The sequence below is a fragment of the Lutjanus erythropterus genome, chromosome 15, assembly GCF_056507025.1.
Source record: "Lutjanus erythropterus isolate fLutEry1 chromosome 15, fLutEry1.hap2, whole genome shotgun sequence".
Lineage (NCBI taxonomy): Eukaryota > Metazoa > Chordata > Actinopteri > Lutjaniformes > Lutjanidae > Lutjanus > Lutjanus erythropterus.
This window is the reverse complement of record NC_139331.1, coordinates 5,519,639-5,539,538: the sequence shown is the minus strand read 5'-3', so window position 1 is coordinate 5,539,538 and position 19,900 is coordinate 5,519,639. Positions and strand designations below refer to the sequence as shown.

General features: G+C 39.0%; 1 long non-coding RNA gene across 1 annotated transcript in view; it reads right to left on the bottom strand.

Annotated features, from left to right (window-relative positions):
• Positions 1–292: 292 nt before the first annotated feature.
• Positions 293–19,900, bottom strand: part of LOC146313913 (uncharacterized) — a 71,913-nt gene continuing 52,305 nt past the window's right edge. The window contains exon 3 of the long non-coding RNA XR_014771943.1: positions 293–449. This is a non-coding gene — a long non-coding RNA (uncharacterized LOC146313913). The remainder of the gene's footprint in view (positions 450–19,900) is intronic.

Sequence of the window (19,900 nt, the reverse complement as noted above, 5' to 3'; positions counted from 1 at the left end):
GTCCTTATTATGTTCTTATTCTCATTCTTTAAAAGGCACCAGAATGCAGGAAATAAAGTCTATGAAACTCAAACTTTCTGGGGGAGGCTCCTCAGACCTTTTTAGATATGATTTGATCTAAAATACAATGGAAAAAAATGTGCAAAGTACCCTAAAAAAGATAAGATATGTAAGATACTGAACAAGCCTTGAGAGATAAAAAAACAACATAAAATCATAATTATATTGCTAAGGACACTACCTAGGTAAGGAATGTTGTTTGTTAAGCGGTGTGATGGATGCTTTACCTTGTGAGGCAGAGAATCCATCTTGCCAGGCTTCAAGTTATCCATTTGTGTCCTCTGCACCAAAAGTGGGGCGTCCAATCAGCATCCTAGGAGGGACTACTGGCAGCTGCAGGCCTGGTTTCAGGCGTGACGACAGCAAGAAGCATCCATGGAAGCGCTGATCTGGATCGATTGAAATTAGACCATGTTAGACGTGATAGACTGATGGTTCATCCAATTTTGACACATCCAATTTTTTGGGGAAATGCCTGCCCTTTTCCAAACAAATTCTAAGGACGACTTCCCAGGTGGTTCTGTGAAACAAACCCTCTGGCGTGTCAGTTTAATGCACGCTGGCAGCAGAGAAAACTTTAAGCGGTTGTTGTTTCATTTTGCTGGTTCTGTGATTTCTGCCTGAAAGGTAATAGCTCATATTCAACCTGTTTCCTACTCTTGCTTTTAACTGGACTGGTATGCCTCACCATATATGATTATACTTTCTAATGCAGCCTTATAGAAGTTTAATGTGATTTTAGTGCCGACACTGAACAGTCTGAGTCTGCAAGGAAAGTGAAGTCTCTGAGCAGGACTACTGCACAGGTAATCAACATGAACTCTCCATTCTAAATTATTAATTATTATTATGATTAAATTATTCACTTCTGGTGGGAAAAGCACACTCCCGTCTTTGCTTCATTCGGAGTTCAACTGTGGTGAACCGGCACAAAGCTGCAACCAAGTAGCAAAGAGCTGTGAGTGGCTGACCCTCAGACTGTATAAAACACAGGTTTCTGAAGGGCGGAGCTCTCGGGACGTTGGCTCTGGTTGTTGCTGTCTGTGCGGCGCCTGACTCAGCTGACTCCCGGCTAATCGAAAAATGGGCAAAGAGCTGGAGTGAGTGAAGCTGAGGTGAATGAAGCGGCTGCCACTTCTGATGGTCCACACCTGTCACTCAAAGAGCACACGCCTTTAATTATCACACATAATTGAGAATTGGGATGAAACCGTATTTAGAGGGTGTTTTGATTTATGCTGGAAAATATATTTTAAAATGTTTATTTCTTTTTAAAACAAAGACAAACCAATAACATAATTATAAGACAATGCATACCTTACAAAAACTTCAACAGTAAAATAACAGATGCATTGAAATGACCAGACAACTAATAAGAATAATAATAATAAAGAATATATAGGGCAGAAACAACACCCCAGTAAGAGGCATCTTACATGGAAAATAATAATAATAATAATAATTAAGTTATTGATTGCTCTTTATTTATTAAAATTTAGTCTTCTTTGCCATTTCTGGCAGAGGGCAAAGGTTAAAAAAAAGGTCTTTCATGGATCTATCATGTATTCCCACTGTCATTATTCTGTAGTATATCTGATATGCTAATATTGCCCAGAAGTTGGGTAAAAGGGGCCCAAATTTTATCAAAGGTGTCACCTTTCCTTTTAAGAATATAAGTTATCTTCTCCATAGCATCACAGTTACTTATTTCTCTAAGCCACCTGTGGCTTCCAAGATAAGGCGAGTGAACACTTTGCCTGGAGAAAACACATATTCATAAGACATAGTCCGAAAAAAAAAAAAAAAAAAAAATTGGATCAAAGCATAGCTTAACAGATTTTTTGTATTATTCGTGAAATTTCACACCATAAATTTGCAATCTCTTTGCCGTCCCACATACAGTGAACAAGTGTTCCTTTAGACTGTTCACATACAAATATCTGGAATATTACTGTCGGCTGGTCTAAGGTAAGACCGCATCAGCCAATTACACTGCAGCAATCTTAACGTTGTATTTGCAGTTTGTCTGTGTCCCTCTGCACATATCCCACCCCAGTCATTCAAGGAAATATCCTCCTGTGTGTCTTTCTTCCAGGCTTCTAACTGGTCCGCAGAGGATTCAGATGAGTCAGAAACTAGCATCTCATTTTATTATTCTCAGAGATCAATCTTTAGATTTCAGAAAGAGGTGGAGGAGCTACTGACTGTTTCCTGGAAGCAATTATAAAGCTTCTAGCCTGTAGATATATGTAGAAGTGGCTGTTTGGTAGATCATGTTTAGAACGTAGCTGTTAAAAAGACATCAAGTTTTCATCCTGAAACATGTCTCCTATTTTATTAAGACCATTAGTGGACCAAAGACGAAACCCTTGGTCTGCTTTAGTAACAATAACTAAGGAGGGCGGGGTAAATCAGAAAAATCAGACAAAATGTTAAATTTTTCCATTTCGCAGCATAGTTGTATGTAGTGAGCTGTTATGGTTTGACAAAGTGGAGGACCCAAATGCAGACAGCGGGAGGCAGAGGGTGGAGTTCAAAAGATATTTAATACAGTTGACCAAAAACAAAACTTACGAGCGTGATGAGGGAGCATCCAAAAACAGGCAGGGAGGAAGAAAACCAAAAATCCATAAATCCAAAAACACAGGAACACACTGACCAACATGGAGACAAGACGAGAGAATGAACCAACAAAGGAAAGAGGACAAGACACAGGATTAAATACACTAGGGAGGGGGAGGAAAACAAGACACAGGTGAGGGCAGTCAAAGACAGGTGAAACTAATTACTGAACACAAAGGGCGGGAAAACAGACAAAGACAGGAAGTAAAAACAGGACACACGAGGGAGGACCAGAAACTACCAAAATAAAACAGGAAATAACAACAAAATCCAACACCGTGACAGTGAGCAGCCATTTTATTTTTTAGAAGTTGCTAAAATTCCCCTTTAATGCTAATCAAAATCCAAATTTTTTAACCATAATTGTTATTGATTTTTGATTTAGAAGGGCTACAGGGTTGACATGTTGTGGTTTGGACACATCTGACAGCAAAATTATTTCACCAATTTGTCAAAAAAATAAAACATTTCCCCGTGCTTGAGCAATATTCCCGCCTTTTTTGAACCAGGAAGTGAGACAGGGGTCCTTAGGGTTTAGCTAATTATGCCTGATTAAATCATGTTTTTGTAAAAATCTGAGTTGAGACAAATCTGCAACAAAACTTTTCAGAAAAAAAAACTGTTTTAAAACACTAATAACAACAGCACATGATTTGAAGGGTTTTAGCACATTTTCTGTTTGAAGTTGTGAAGTTTAGTAGTTAAAAAAGTTTAGTAATTAACAATTAAAGCAAACCAAAACATTTCATAAATTACATATATTTCATGTATATTAATACTTAAAGATTAATTATTTTTTTTTTAGGTAGGACATGATTTGTCCCAGTGGATGTTAGGCACAACATTAAGCTTTAATATGCTTTAAACAGGTGAGTCGTATAAAAATTCAGTTAACATGAACAGGGAAATTAGCCATAGAGACCAGGCCAGGCTGTAAACGTGTGTAGTTCACATTTTAATATGTTGCTCTATGGAGATTTTGGCACTTTTGGAGACAGCCTCGGGTGGCCCATTCAAGGACCTGCAGTCTTCATTTCACCTCGACCAACTCATGATGCTGGGAAATCTACCACTCTGATGTGCATATGGGATCTGACAATGACTGGTTTTTGAAAGAAAGAAAAAACTGAGGAGCCCTGAGTGTCGGGCAGACCTCCCTCTTTGATCTCATTGGCCACCTTAACACGAACAAAAGCTCGCAAGGAGAAATTTCTGCATACATCAACTGGCACATGAATTTTTTGTGAAGCTTCAACTTTGTGAGAGGCAAAGCAGTGACGACAGCGCTGCACTTCTCAAGGACACAAACTTCTTCTCAAAGCCTTTCTCTGTTGATGTGGAAGGAACACAGAAGGACATGAAGCTGAAATAGAAATAGGGTGTGATGTAAAAGGCTGCTGAGTTTATTTAGCTCTTCATATATATGTGAAACATGCAGCAACACTCTCTTAAACTCTCATATTTTCTTTCTCTATCTGTTAAGAGAAAATTTAAGAGAAGTCAACTACAGACACACCAAACTTCTTTAACCAATCAGATCTATTCTTTTCAGGTGTACTGAATGACTGATCATAAACTGGAGGGGTGTGGCCAAGTGCTTGTTATTAGCTTAACAGTATATACGAGTCAATATAAGGTGTTGGACAGTGTGCAAACACTCAAGAAGTTAAAAAATAAGAGAGAGTTAAATAAATTTAGATTTTCTTTTTTCTTTTCTCAAATGGTTGGTGGTAAAGGAAGATGGATCTTTTATTTTTTTTTTACTATCTGTCGGAACTTGCATGAAAAAACTTTATATTTCTTTCTACACTTTTGTTTATAATATTTAACACGTAGTATTATTTATTCAATTATGTCAGTTGGGCTACACAGACCAAAAGTCTCAAACCTCTAAAATATTGAACATAAGATGATATATTATAAACTAGTTGAATGCCTCGGCAAATTCATCCAAACACGAAGGAAAAAAAACACTGCTGCCATCAGTCTGTAACCCTCTTTTTTGTAATAAGCTGCTACAACTTCTCTTTGTGTATTTAATCTTCAACAAAACGTCCTGACAGCACAGAACACCTAACTTCACTCTTGTCAGGGTCAACTAAACTGTTGCACACGTGGCACCACACTCATATCTGTTCCCCCTATGACAGGTAGGAACTAATTAGCTCTTTGACAAGAGAGACATGAAGAAGAAACTTAAATACTACACATGTAAATGTTAAATTAAAATACTAGATAAAATGCTGTAAATGATAATGAAATAATTATCATATATAACACCATTTATAATAGTAAACTTAATTCTGCAAGTCCATAATAACATTGTTAAATTATACTGAAATATATCATGTACACAGTAAACTGCACAGCTTAATAAGGAAGACAAAATCAGTAAAGTAATTTACTATAAATAACCCAAAAATGTCACGTGTAGAGTAACTATGGTTACACTTGTAGTAGGAAATAGCAACAATTTCTTATGTTCATTTTCAAAGTAATTGTAAGAACTTTAATGGCATTATTAAATACTCGTATCGGTACTTGGTATCCGCAAATACCCAAATGCAAGTACTTGTACTCTGAAAAAAGTGGTATTGGTGCATCCCTAATATAAAAATAGATAAAAGCATCAGATTTCTGAAATAGAAAATAGATGTGGTAAGACTTGTAACATATGTTGTTTTTAGTTGTTAGTAGTTAAAGGCGCTCCCCCAAGTGAAATGCAGAATTTCTTTTTCTCAAATTATTATATAGGCATAGAAATTTTAATGTTAATTATAACACAGGTATATATATAAATAATGCTAATTATCATAAATAATAATTATAAATACTTGAAAGGCTTGTGTTTCCTTGCATTAGTGGACTGAGAACAAAATGTTTTTCTCTTATCATGCTGAGCGTGCTCTCGACCACTTGTAAAATTAGTTTTTTCTTATATTTCTTCTCAGATTTTTTTTTTCTTAATATTTTTTATTTTTCTTACACATAAATAATTTGTTCCTTTCTTATATTTTTTCTTATTTATATATTTTTCTTCATTTTTTGTTTTTCCTTACTGATTTTTTTTTATTATTGTTTTCTTACTTTTATAATTTTGTTCCTACTATTTTTTCCTATTTATATATTTTTTATTATTTTTGTCATTATTTATTTTTATTTACATGTTTATAATAATGAATCTAAAGCTCTAAAAATCTAAAAGGTCAGCAAATTCCTTGTACTTTATCCCACAGTTTAAATGTCATGGAAATCTGCTCATCCTGTTTTCCTGTGTGTTTCAGCACCATGGAGAGCGTCTGACTGAGCCCTCGGCCGCGTTCAGCACCAAGGACAGCAGAACACTGAAACACAGTGAAAGCCGCGTGTCGAGTACTTGGCAGAGGTAATGTTGAGAGTATTTTACAGGCCTCCTCCGTGGTCTTAACGCGGTGATGAAAGAGCGTGCACCTGCTGCTGTGTGCGGCTCTGCCGGGCCTTTGAACTGCCAACCTCTGCGCGCAGCTTTGGAATCAGTGGGCGGCCTAAATCTCAAGAGTCCTCCGCTGTTCTTTCACAAACCTGCCATCTCAATCCAAGTCGCACAACACAGTTATTACTCGCCTCAAATGGCTTAGGGCAGCCTCCCTGTACACCCCCACACTCAACCCTCCCAACATGTTAACTTCCCATTGTTTGTCACCAGTGGAGTCATGTTGTGTCACTGTTACAGCAGCTGGAGGATGCTGGAGCCTCCTACACCGGTGACATTCAGGAGAGGGAGACACAGTGTTTCCCTGTCAGCGCTTGGTCAGCCAAGCTCAGCCTCCGCGCCAGTCTAGACCTGACATTAACCATGGTACTGCTGCCTAACAAACCAGGACATAATCCTGCTGTGTGTTTTAATGAGGGGGGACTCAAAAAGTGAAAAGAGTGCAAACAAATCTGCAACATGACATGGTTTTTAATTGCATTTTACTTTTAAATAAAGCTCAAATAATGACTAAAGTGGAAAGTTTAATAGCAGTTTAATATGAACCCTTTTGGGGTATTTTGTTAATCTAATCCAATATTCAAATATTATGACAAATGATTATGACAAAAAGAGACATATATATAGACTTTCAGTTGAGCATTACATTTATATTATCATACCTGTAAACTACTCACTTTTCAGTGAAATCTGTTTTGAATTCCATCAAAATGACGGTGTTACACTGTGTTCAGAGACCCGTCAGATTCTGTGACCAGCAATGATGGAAAAAGTATTCAGATCCTTTATTTGAGTAAAATCATTAATACCACAATATAAAAATACTTAATTACAAGTCAAGTCCTACATAAAGTACTTAAATAAAACTACAAGGTACGGCTGGGCGGTATCACAAAATTTTCATATCACTTTTTTTTTTTTTTAAATCATATTGGTTTCATGGTATTTGACAGTATTTTTTTTCATGCAACAGTGTTCTTACCCACATTTCCTTCTACTGAGAACAGAATTACTGCAGTTGATTGTCTTTAAATAGCCCATTTTACTGTCTTAAGGACTGTATCATGTTTTTTTCATGTCCAGACAGGTAAAAGCATGACCCCTTCAAAGTATGGTTACCATCACATGGACGACTATACAATTAAACGTCCCCACCCACGCTAGTCGGCACCAGAAATACTAGTCGTTTAAAATATTTAAAAATGAAATATGTGTCAATATTTCATTCTTGCATGATGCCAGTTATCTGTTGTCGCACAGCACTAGTCGGGGCTGCAGCTCTGTCAGACAGCAGCTCCTCTCACCCAGCGCGTGTGAACCGATCACCGTGGCAACACCGGATGTTTACATCAGCAAAGTCGGATAGATGAATGTAGACTGTGACAGAATAAGCTGATATATATTCACGTGACCACATTAAGCACAGACACAAACACAAACCTGCAGGCGGAGCTGCTGCTGCTGCTACTACTAGCAGCTAACGTTAGCCACACTGTGTGTCAGGTTAGCAGCTAATGTTAGCCACACTGTGTGTCAGGCTGGAAGCTAACGTTAGCCACACTGTGTGTCAGGTTAGCAGCTAATGTTAGCCACACTGTGTGTCAGGCTGGAAGCTAACGTTAGCCACACTGTGTGTCAGGTTAGCAGCTAACGTTAGCCACACTGTGTGTCAGGTTAGCAGCTAACGTTAGCCACACTGTGTGTCAGGTTAGCAGCTAACCTTAGCCACACTGTGTGTCAGGTTAGCAGCTAACCTTAGCCACACTGTGTGTCAGGTTAGCAGCTAACGTTAGCCACACTGTGTGTCAGGTTAGCAGCTAACGTTAGCCACACTGTGTGTCAGGTTAGCAGCTAACGTTAGCCACACTGTGTGTCAGGTTAGCAGCTAACCTTAGCCACACTGTGTATCAGGTTAGCAGCTAATGTTAGCTCTGGGTCCTTTACCTGCAGACACTGTGACCCTCTTCGTTCTGAAAAGGTGAAGCGTAAACGTGTAAGGTTTGTATTGCACAGCGTGAAGTAGCGCGAATTTCAGCAGCATTTCAAGTACGATTTGGCGATTGTAGACTGTCATTAATGTCTTCAAATGGCTCTTAATACACACAGTATTTTTTGGACAGTGTTTAACATTATAAATTAATAAATTCTGCCTTGTGTTTTCTTTGTGACTATTCTAAATTAAATTTTGCGTCTAATCAACAGAGAAATTAGTCACCAGGAACATCCCTAGTACACACGCTCAAGCAAGCACGCCTGTGGTGTTGGGGTGCAGCAGTGAAATGGGTCCCCGCTGAAACACTTTCCCGCCGCGCATGTTCCGGACGTTGTTTGGGCTATTCACTGGTATATGAAAAATTCATATCATAACGAAAAAAAAGACCGGTTTTCGGTACGAACCAGTATACCGCCCAGCCCTACTACAAGGAGTACCCTACTTAATACTTTTTACTGTACTTTCACTTTTGCACCTCACTTAGTATATTTACTTTACTTTTACTTTAGTGCCTCACTTAGTACTTTTTATTTTACTTTTACTTTAGTACCTCACTTAGTACTTTTTAACTTTACTTTTACTTCAGTGTCTTACTTTGTACTTTTTACGTAAGTACTAAGATAAAAGTAGGTTTGTGCAGAAAACATGAACAATGTTCAATGTTCATGTTTTGTTTACATGCTGTTTTGTTCACATGCATTACATTACATTTTGTTAGAGAGAAAGTATTTCATTTTCAAAGCTGCTGTGATTATTTTAAAGGAACAGTTCACCCCAAAATCAAAAATACATATCTTTCCTCTTTCTTGTTCTGATTTTTATCCATCTATACTGTTTTGATGTGAGCTGCAGAGCTTTGAAGATGTCTGCCTTCTCTCAAAGATAGCACAACTAGATGGCACTTGGCTTGTGCTGCTCAAAATACCATTTCCTTTCGAGAAATCATAACCCGGTTGCTCAAAATAAATCTCAGATGTTGTGAGCAGTAGTGCACACTTGCCAATGAAACTCAATTTGTTTTTTGTTTACTTCAGGCATTGCACAATTGGAACACTCTGAGGTCGGAAATTGGAAATTTCAACTGGGAAATTCCGACCTCTGACGTTGTCTTGAATGCAACGTGTAACACCGTAAAGTGTTACACACTTCCCCTGTGCCAGACATTGTGCAAGAACAGATGTACACAGAGTAGGAATGACAGCAGCACATCTGACCATATTTCAAGTGAAAATTATTTTGAAGCTGTTATTTTCAGGTAGAATAGTTACAAAATGTTTCTTTTAATAAGAAATCCCACAAAACTCAAGTATTTGGTTCTCAAGTAACCTTTTATTTCCTCTTTCTGTGAACCCAAACTAGATTTTAGTCTGTATGTGTCCATGTGACGCCCTCTGTCTGGGTGACCTCATTAGGATTCAGGGAGAGTTTGTGCTCTCTCTGTTCCTGGAAGTGAACACGAGAGATGAGCTGGCTCCACTGGCAAACTTTTTCTGAGGGGGGAGTTTGAAATCCTTTCAGACTGTTAGGTGTTTTCACTACAACGAGTCAATGCAATTTCACAGATGTCTGTGAACCCCAGACTCCGCCACACTCCGAACTCCCCAAGATGCCCGTGCGATTAACAAACAGAGAGGAAACGGCCAAGTTACGTCCGTAGACTTCCATTTGAATTTTTTATTTTCGACGATGTCCTTTAAGTTCAATCAACAGCCACAATCTAGGCTGTTTTTGGAACTTTAAAAAAAATGCACCCTCTTCAAACCAGCCTCTTTTGAATGCTAAAGAGGGTTTGAAGTTTTTCTTTTTTTTAAAGTTCAGTTCGATCCTAATGGCTACTGCTTATACTGTGATGTCCACAGAATAAACTGTGAGTATTAAAATTCAACATCAAACCCAGCAAAACTGTTTCATTGCTGTTTTTCAAGTTTTGTACAGTTCCACACTGCTCTTAGATTTAAATCAGCTGCCCCTGAGCCACAGCAGCAGTGTGAGTGGGATAGCAGCTCTGCATTCAACTCTTGCTAATAGAGAATTACAGCTTGTAATCCTAAAAACCAGACGTGTTTGAGCCAAGGGGCTCCCTCGACATGTTTCTCAAGTCTCAAGTTTTATTTTTTTGTTGTTGTTTGTTTCTTTCCCGGGGTGCTGAAGTTTATGCAGAAAGCACTGAAAGCTCTGTGGTTCTAAGTGCAGAAAAGTTTCACATTTTATTTTAAAACATAAATTATATCTGATACCATCCCCACCAAGAATTTAAATAAGTATAGTGTTTCCTCTCTTCCTATTAATTAAAGAGATAGGTCAGGTTTTTTGAAATGAGGTTGCAGCAGTGTACTGCTGAAGACAGGATCAGCAGCAAACCATATTTTAGACACCTAAAAATGTCAGTTAAAAATTGCCATGAAGTTGAAATTGATGTTTAAATGTTTTTATTGCATGTGTATTGATCTATATTTCATTTGCACACCAGTATCTGGCCCCGCAATGACAAATTTGTGGATATTCTCTATATTTAGTCTTTTCCTGCCAAACGATTTGAAACGGTTGATGACTCATCCTGCACTCGGAGGCGTTACTCAAGTTTCATCAAATGAAACGCTTTCTTGCTTTTGGCACAGCAGTGTTTCTATGGGATTGGGTCTCATTGTACAAAAGCTTTTTAACTTTATTGACCAATTTAGGTGAAACTGGACCATATTTTAATGGTGAAAATGTTTTCTTGTTTCCCTTCTGATGTCCTCCGGCTTCTCAGTTTCAACTCTGGACACATGGCTTAAACTTGTTGCTAAAGTAGCTAACAGCAACTTCCCAGTGAAAATAACCAGTTACGGGACAAATACATCCTCCATGACCAAAAGGGAACACAAGCACTAAGATTGTACCCTGGTGGTGCTCTTGCTGGGTTTGGCTCCCAGAACCCCGGGGCTGACCGAGCTAACCATGGATAGCTAACTTACTTTAGCTTGGTTAGCTGTGGCTGGCTGCCGTTAGCTTGGTTGGCATTGACTCGGCCCTCAATACTGTAGCCTATTCCCTGTCGTCAAACTCACTAGAGTGAGTGGAGTGTTTCTGGGGAGTGGGCCTCACTGCTCCCTCATTGGACTGTGCTGGCGCCATTTTGGAGAATCGTCATCAGTATAAGATGAAGAGGTGTCAGCAGGCATTGGCTCCCGAGCGGAGGAGTGTACATGATGGCAAAGGGGGTGTGTGTGTGTGGGGATGAACTTCAGTAACCTCCCGTGGTAGCACTAGCTGGTCGCTACAAAATAATCTGAATTATCCCTTTAATGGGTTATTTCTATATTTGGTATTGCTATGTTTACTTAAAGGATTCACATACTTCTCCCAACACTGCCGGAGGTTCAGTTCAGAAGACGGGCCCCCACAGGCGATGGAAATGTTAATTTAGGTCAAACCAAGTGTGTGTTGTGCTTTCCTTGACTGTGTTGTGCATCTCTGAGAAATAGTTACATCTCACTTTCAGATCTCGGATTCCTCATTCCTAATTGTGTTGTTATGAGTTAGCGGTGGTGAGGACGACGTGCACGCTTCCCTGATGAAAACATCAATGTTCTCATCAACTGTTTGTTCTGCTTGGGGGGAGCCGGCGTCCCGCAGCAGGAGCTGTCAGCTATTAACAAAACACCTGCCTTCCAATCAAATTATTTAACGGATGGCTTCAGCTCCTTTCGCCCCCGGGCATGCTGTGATTTCTGGAATATCTTTCTGCAGTTTTCTCAGCTTCAGATTGGAGTTATTCATTAGTTGCCAGCATTTACTAAGAGGTGTTGTTCCTCCTGTCTGGAGCTTTTTCACTTTTTTGGACTGAAATTTAAAGATCCTATAAAGTTACAAAATGCGATTATATCACCTGACTCTGACAAATATTCATATTCCCTTTGTTGCTTTTACTTATGGTAACACATTCTTATAACCTAACCCTCAACGACAGAATAAGGCGACTGCCAGTGACTCCAAAACTGATAGAGTACCAGCAGCACTTTGCTGATGTAAACATCCGGTGTTGCCACGGTGATTGGTTCACACGCGCTGGGTGAGAGGAGCTGCTGTCTGACAGAGCTGCATCCACGACTAGTGCCGTGCGACAACAGATAACTGGCATCATGCATGAATGAAATATTGACACATATTTCATTTTTAAATATTTTAAACAACTAGTATTTCTGGTGCCGACTAGCGTGGGTGGGGACGTTTAATTGTATAGTCGTCCATGTGATGGTAACCATACTTTGAAGGGGTCATGCTTTTACCTGTCTGGACATGAAAAAAACATGATACAGTCCTTATGACAGTAAAATGGGCTATTTAAAGACAATCAACTGCAGTAATTCTGTTCTCAGTAGAAGGAAATGTGGGTAAGAACACTGTTGCATGAAAAAAAATACCGTCAAATACCATGAAACCGATCTGATTTAAAAAAAAAAAAACATGATATGAAAATTTTGTCATGCTGCCCAGCCCTAATTAATATTATGATTCATTATCATAAAAAGTAATGCAATTACAATTTCAAGCAGTTTCAAGCATTTTATCCAAAAGTCAAGCATTTTCAAGGATTTCCAGCACCTGTGAGAACCCTGAATGTTGTGTTTTTGTATGGTTACCACTGACAGTATATCACACACACACACACTAAAAGAATTTCAAGCTCTCTTAGGTGTCCTCTGGTGGCCCCATGCAAGCGCCAAGTTTGCTTCTGCCTTGCTCCAGCTCTGACCTCTAACATGATAATCTTATTGACTTTGCTGTAGATTAAACTACCCAACATTATATAAAGTAGTTCAAATTTGCTAAATCTTAAACATCTACAACAGAAAAATGCACCAGACACATCAGTGCAGCTGCAACGTCAGTCCAACACCATCATATACGTCACACAAAGTAAAATAAAAGAAACACAAGACAAATGTAAATGCCAATCAAAATTCTTTTATTTATTTAAACAGATTGTATAACGAATTGAACAGCCAAATCAAAATGAGCCAATTAATTTAATTTAAAAGGTAACTTTGATTAGAGAATTGACCCAGCAGAGATTAATTTTGAGCGTGATGGCCATCGTGGAAGTTTTGTTTTTGTCCAGTTAATGAAGATGACGGTTAAATGGATAAAGACAAAAATAAAAATGAAACCGCAGTTTTGCAAAGGGCGAAAGCAAAACGTCTGTTTCTTGTTAAACAAAACTATATTAGGGCCAAAAGTTTTGTACTGGAAAAATAAAATTTGAAACTGAAAATTCAAGTTTTGATGTTGAATTTTGAAAAATACATCAGTGTATTCAAAATAAAAATAAGTGCACAACATTTTTTTCAGGTTAAATATAATTATGATTCACTCTGGTAATTCATTCATTTTCTGTAAGCGCTTATTCTGTAAGGGTCGCGGGCTGCTGGAGTCTATCCCAGCTGACATTGGGTGAGAGGCGGGGTTCACCCTGGACAAGTCGCCAGTTCATCACAGGGCTGACACACAGACAGACAACCACTCACACTCACATTCACACCTACAGGCAATTTAGAGTCACCAATTAACCTAACATGCATGTGTTTGGACTGTGGGAGGAAGCCGGAGCACCCGGAGAGAACCCACACAGACACAAGGAGAACATGCAAACTCCACACAGAAAGACCCTGACCCAGCCAGGGAGCTGGAGGATCAAACTCACGACCTTCTTACTGTGAGGCGACAGTGCTAACCACTGCACCACCGTGCCGCCCACTCTGGTAATTCTTTTGAATAAATTCTTTATTTTCATTTTTCACTTTCATATATTTTGATATGTGAGAATCTATTTTTTTCAGTTGCATGTTTTATCTTTTCAGATTCAAATCTTATTTTTTTACAGTTTCAATTATTTTTTTTTTTTCAGTTCTTGTCTTTTCAGTTTCAGACTTTTGGCCCGGATTTCGCGTGGGGGGCGTGGTATCAACTGAGAGGGGTGTGGAATCATGACAGACAGCTTAACAAAAAGGCTAGGGACCTTTCCCTATCACGTTGCCTTCAGGGAACGTAGGAACTAAAACAGTTCAATGCAACACTTTTTGTAGGCTACACCAGGCGATTGGCAGTGAAAAAACTGATGTTAGTGACAAACTTCCATTTGAACGGCATGCATGAATATCCTGCACAGCTAAATCTGTTTTAATTTCCTCTGTGAGGCTAAAGCTGCTAATATGTTACTTTATATAAGTGTTATATTCTTTAATACGTGGTAAGTTTATCCAAATGTGCTGAAAAAACCTGCAGCAGCCTGCGGTGGAAAATGTTGATCCATGCTACAGGCAAGCTGCTGCAGGTTTTTTCAGCACATTGCATGTTGTCACAAACCGACCTCTCATTTTGAACATTTCTCACCTGTGGGCCTGCAGAGCTGGACGCCATCATTGCGAGCGGACACTGCGCATTTTATTTTTTCAAGTACAAAACTTTTGGCCCTAATATAGCTCCATTTTGAAAACTAAACAAAAAGGGATGTAGACTTCACCAAAAAAAATTTGTCTGGAACTCATTTAATTCTGAACCGATTTTCCTGACATTTGGTTTGTTATAAAATAAAGACACTGAACACAATAGTGGTTACTTTTTGGAAATAAATTTAGTTACTGGTGGTGTTCTAATCAGCTCTATGCCAAAACATGAACCTTTGGAGTAGCCATAGCCTCCAGTGGGGCATGCAGGCTCTGACAAACATTTGTTATATTGCTGTAAAGCTGCCAGCATGGTTGTAATGTTTTAAATAACAAAACGTTTAAATGGAGTTTGGACTCATCATCCAGTTTATTTCCTAATTAAGTTTATATAGTTAGGTTAACCCAAGATGTTCACTTATGGTGAGATTTCACCAGGCACAGCGACATCGCACAGTGCTTGTGATTCGAGCACAAGACGAGAGTCTGTTTTTAGCAGTTGCCAAGTCAGAAGTCAGACGCAGAGAGAATCCGTTCAGTTTTCAAAATAGAAGACCCTGTGCAGACTTGTGATCATAAAAACAGACAAAAAAAAAAGAAACTATTTAATTACATAACCTACTTATCCACTATAGGCGCACAAAAAGCAAGAAAAGAGGACCAAGTCAACTAAATCTGAGCAAGTCAACATAATCAGGTGAGCAAAACACGTCGCCACTGAAACGCTGCTGGTGGAGGCATGCAGCCAAGTGAAGGACTGATGAAAATCATGGCGCAGATGTACCACGCCCAGGGGAATCAGCTAATCACACTACTCTGTACATCTTGAAGAAAACTGAAACTATAAAAAAAAAACAATTCATAAAAAAACTTCCACTAGTTGCATCTGGCAGTTGTGGTGGCATTGCAGTAGGTGCTTCACCATCTGTTGCCTGGCTTCAATCCGCACTCAACTGAGTGACCTCTTCTATTTTTGAGAAACAAAATCTGCTAAACATCACACAAGACAACACTTTGTTTGACAGACAAATCGCACAGAACCACATCTTTTTGGGCCTGTTGTAGAAATGTCATGCCGCTGCTTTGGTGTACAGTCATTTTAATCATTTTAACTTGTCAGTCCTCATCACTACCCAGACCTACAGTAACATGTCCTCACATGCTTGTGTATCTATTCACCATTATTTGTCTTGATGCTAATGGATCAGAGAGCTGATCTGGTTCTCAGCTCTGTGGTATTACACAAAGCAGATGGTGGATTTATCTGAGACATGGTACAGTGGTGTATTGTTAAGGCCACAGCACGGGCTTATGTTCTAATGCATATGGGGAGGGGAGATTGGAGATCCGGATGGGGCGTAAACCGGCCAAATGCATGGCTGGTTAGTGTTTTGACCTGACCTCTGAGCTGCGCGGGGGAGAATGGATTCGCGTGCTCCGATGTGCCCTCTGATTAATCCTCTGCTCTGAAATGCCCGGGCATCTCGTAACCGGCATTCCTCTCCACTCCTCCCTTCTGTCATGGCTTCCATCTCTGGCAGGTGCCGGGAAAATCAGCCTCCTGCAAACGCCGCACCCCTCCCTCCCCATGTCACAGGAGCTCTGTTCCAAAGCTTGCCTCACTTTGATGCTACTTGGCTGGGAATGAGAGGCCCACTGCCAGCCTGCTACCTGACTGCTTATGCAAAGCGGGGAGGTATCTGTCTCACAGGCCATCTGCGGACACCTTTGTGTTTTGCATGTGGATCCTCATAAGAGTCTTCAGAGGGTAGGCAAAGGGGATTAAAATGCATTCAGTGTCCAGTGTCTTGTTAATGGATAGAAATGAGATGGAAGTGCAATTCTATCTGCATTAAATTACATGCAGAGCCAGTACCCACCACAGTCTGAGGGCTCTGAGCAGAGCGCTGCAGAAAATACTCATATCTACAGGTGATTTCATCCTCTATTAGTCCTAATGGAAAGCTCTGTATCTATATAATACTTACAGTCAGCAGAGCATTAAGTAATGTTCATCATCATGCATGCATCTTTCTCAGCTGCAATGTCTGCATCCAGTTTTATAGTTCTTGTCACATCTCCAAACTATATTAAGGTGTCCAAGTCATACTAAATATTTGGTCAGCTTCTGCAGCGAGTAAGACATACATGTCTAATTCAGTGCCCCATCATTCAATAAATGAGTCACAATGCAGACTGTGACTCATTTATTTGTCCAGGTGTGTCTACACTGGAAATATGTGACTCCCAAAGTAGCTCTGAGTCTTTCTTTTTTGTTGCTGGTAGGTTGAGGTATGTTGTCATGTCTGCAGTAAACTTACTCCATACCACACAAGTTTAAAAACACTGTAAAGCAACGATAAATGTGTGTTCTGAGTTTGTCACACCACACTATGTGTTATTAACCAAGTGGCCATATTTGAATGATTAAAAAAATCACTAAGTATATAATGCAGACGCTCCCTCGAGCAGCATTTTTGGACATGTCCAGACATTTTTGAGCTACCAGAGCCAGAGGACGGTGACAGGGTGGCATTTTTTTTTTCTTCTGTGTCGGATTGTTGGAACTGAAGTGAGCTGAAGTGAACTGCTGGGCTGATTTGGACTGAGAGTTGCTGAAGGTGCATTTGTGACCGACTATTACAGAGGGTGAGGGGAGGGGTGACGGTGCAGTTCGTGTGTCAGTTTGTAGGGCTTATATGGTGTTATGGGACCGTTAGCATCGGCATAGCCAGACATATCACAAACGCCTTAGGTGGCGCTGAGCCCAGGATACAGCAATGGTGCTGCTGCAAAATAGTGTCAAGGGGGAACTTGTTTTGGTGGAACATTTGCACGTCGGGAGAAAGAACAGCTGTTAGCCTATTTTCGTTCATACCATTAGTGTCCCAGATGCTAAATTGCCATTTTCAGCATGTATGTTGCAACAAGGAAGTTCTTCATTTTTCTCAGGGACTTTGGAAATGTATATGTCAGATGCTGCGATACCACGGCCAATGGCAGGACTTATACCAGCAGTGTGCATCTGGTGAATCAGACTAGGGGACCATGGCCTCGGCACGTCACCGAGCCATGTTTCAGGTTGCCCCAAAGAAATCCTGAACACAGAAATCCCATTTTGGATCTTCGTCAGGCCAAAATGTTAGAGCAATGGAAACCTCAATGTGCTTTAATTTCACCCTCTCTTTAATTCAGTACATAGAGTACATAGTTTACAAAATCCCCATCACTATGAGAAACAACAATAACCTCCAAGCTAGCAGCTTACACGCTGAGAATGGCAAGCTATGAATGTAAGCTAGAAGCTATTACTTTATCTTTGTCAGCAAATTAGCCAGAATGTTTTTTACCCTACAGTAAAATGATAATGTGTCAAGGCGGGTCTTTCTCCTGCGCTGACACAGCACAGTGGTGATAGGTTTACAAGACTAATTTGGATAAAACAATCCAGAGAAAGGAACGGATAGGATGCTACTCGTCTCAGGCAGATTCAGACAAAAAACTTAGAAATTCTTGTCAGTTGTGCTACTGCAATGCTCTCCTCACTGCTGTGCTTAAAAAGACTGTTGGTTGGTTGATGCAGATAACACAAAATGCTGCCAGAATGCTAACAAGAGAGAACAAATGTGATCACATTACACTTGTCAGAAGTCTTAGGTCGTCCATCTCGGGCCTTCAAGTTGTTCTGAGGCTTAAATCAAAGCGTTTGGTTGGTTTTTGTGGTCCCAGCTGCTGGAGTACTTCATCAGATTATATTAGATGTGCTCCATTAAGATTGTTTAAAATCAAAGGGAAACTTTCCTGTTCTCCTCATTTGATTTAAAGGGATTCAGATTGTTCTAGTTCTTATATACACATCTTTGTGCATATATACTATCAGGGTTGGGAGGGTTACTTTAACAGTGTATCCTGATACAGTTACTAATTACTTGTTAAAAATGTAGGCAGTGATGTAATCTAAGTATAAATAATATTAAAGTAATGTAACTTGATTCCTTTGTTACTTTTGGATTACCTCAATATAAAATATGGTGAAACAGTTTGGACCAATATAGTGTTTTTAGGGCTATAACTAACATTTATTTTCATCATTGATTAACTGATTAATGTCCTCAAATATCTTGTTTTGTCCACAACTAAAAGCCAGAAAATATTAACATTTAAGAAGCTGGAATCAGGACTTTTTTTTAAATTAAAAAATGACTCAAAATGATTAATTAATTAATTAACTGATTAATTGATTAACTGTCACAGTCTTGTCAGTCATTATTTTTCAAGTCTTTCCTCTAATGATTATTTTTATTAGTGATTAATCTGTCAAACATATTTTACATCAATTGATCAGTTGTTTGGTCCATAAATTGTCAGAAAAGAATGATTTTTTTTTTGTTTTCCCCCAAAGATGACATCCTCATATGTCTTATTTTGTCCTCAACTCGAAGATATTCAGAGAGAACTAAAGAAACCAGGGAAGATTCACATTTAAGAAGCTAAAATCTGTGAATTTTGACTTATTTCTGTTTAACAAATTACTCAAAACGATTGATTCATTATCAGAATAGATGCAGATTAATTTAATAGTCAATTAATAACAGATTAATCATTGCAGCTTTAAGTGTTTTATGATCATCGTTATGTTTATCAGATGTCCAGCTGTTCCTTCCTTTGTTGTGCATAATTTATTGATTCATTCATTCATATAAAGACAAAAAGCATTTTCTTAACTAGAGGCCATGATAATGAACTGGCAGCTTTGTGTGCACTGTGCATGGTAGGATATTTTTATTTATTTTAAAATTGTAATCTCTATTTTTGTCCTTTTCATGTGTAACTGTAGTGAAATACAATGACCTTTGTTTGTCTACAGATTACATAATCCAGTTACATGTAATCTGTTACTCCCCAAGCCTGTATATTGTATGTGAAGCAGAGTGAATCTCATCTGGAATAAAATGTTCTATAACAACATAAGTTTACTTCGTCTTTGTTCCCTCTGTGCAGCCCGACGCTGGGTGAGTCTGCTGTGAGCAATGATTCAAAAAAAATAAAAATGTAGATAGAAATCTTCAAAGGTTTTGAGTGAATGAATTTTGAATGGTACAACAAGAGACAGGCAGGATTATTAAATCCCACCAGGGATCACAAGTGCACCTCCACAAACAGGGAAGTTCTCTGATGAAAAATAATAGCCCTTTTCCCTGTATCTATAAAAATATATGTAGAGAATAGTAAATATAAACTACAATGACAGACATGGAATGCATATCAATCATCTATCTCAAAATACACCGATCAGGCATAACATTATGACCACTGACAGGTGAA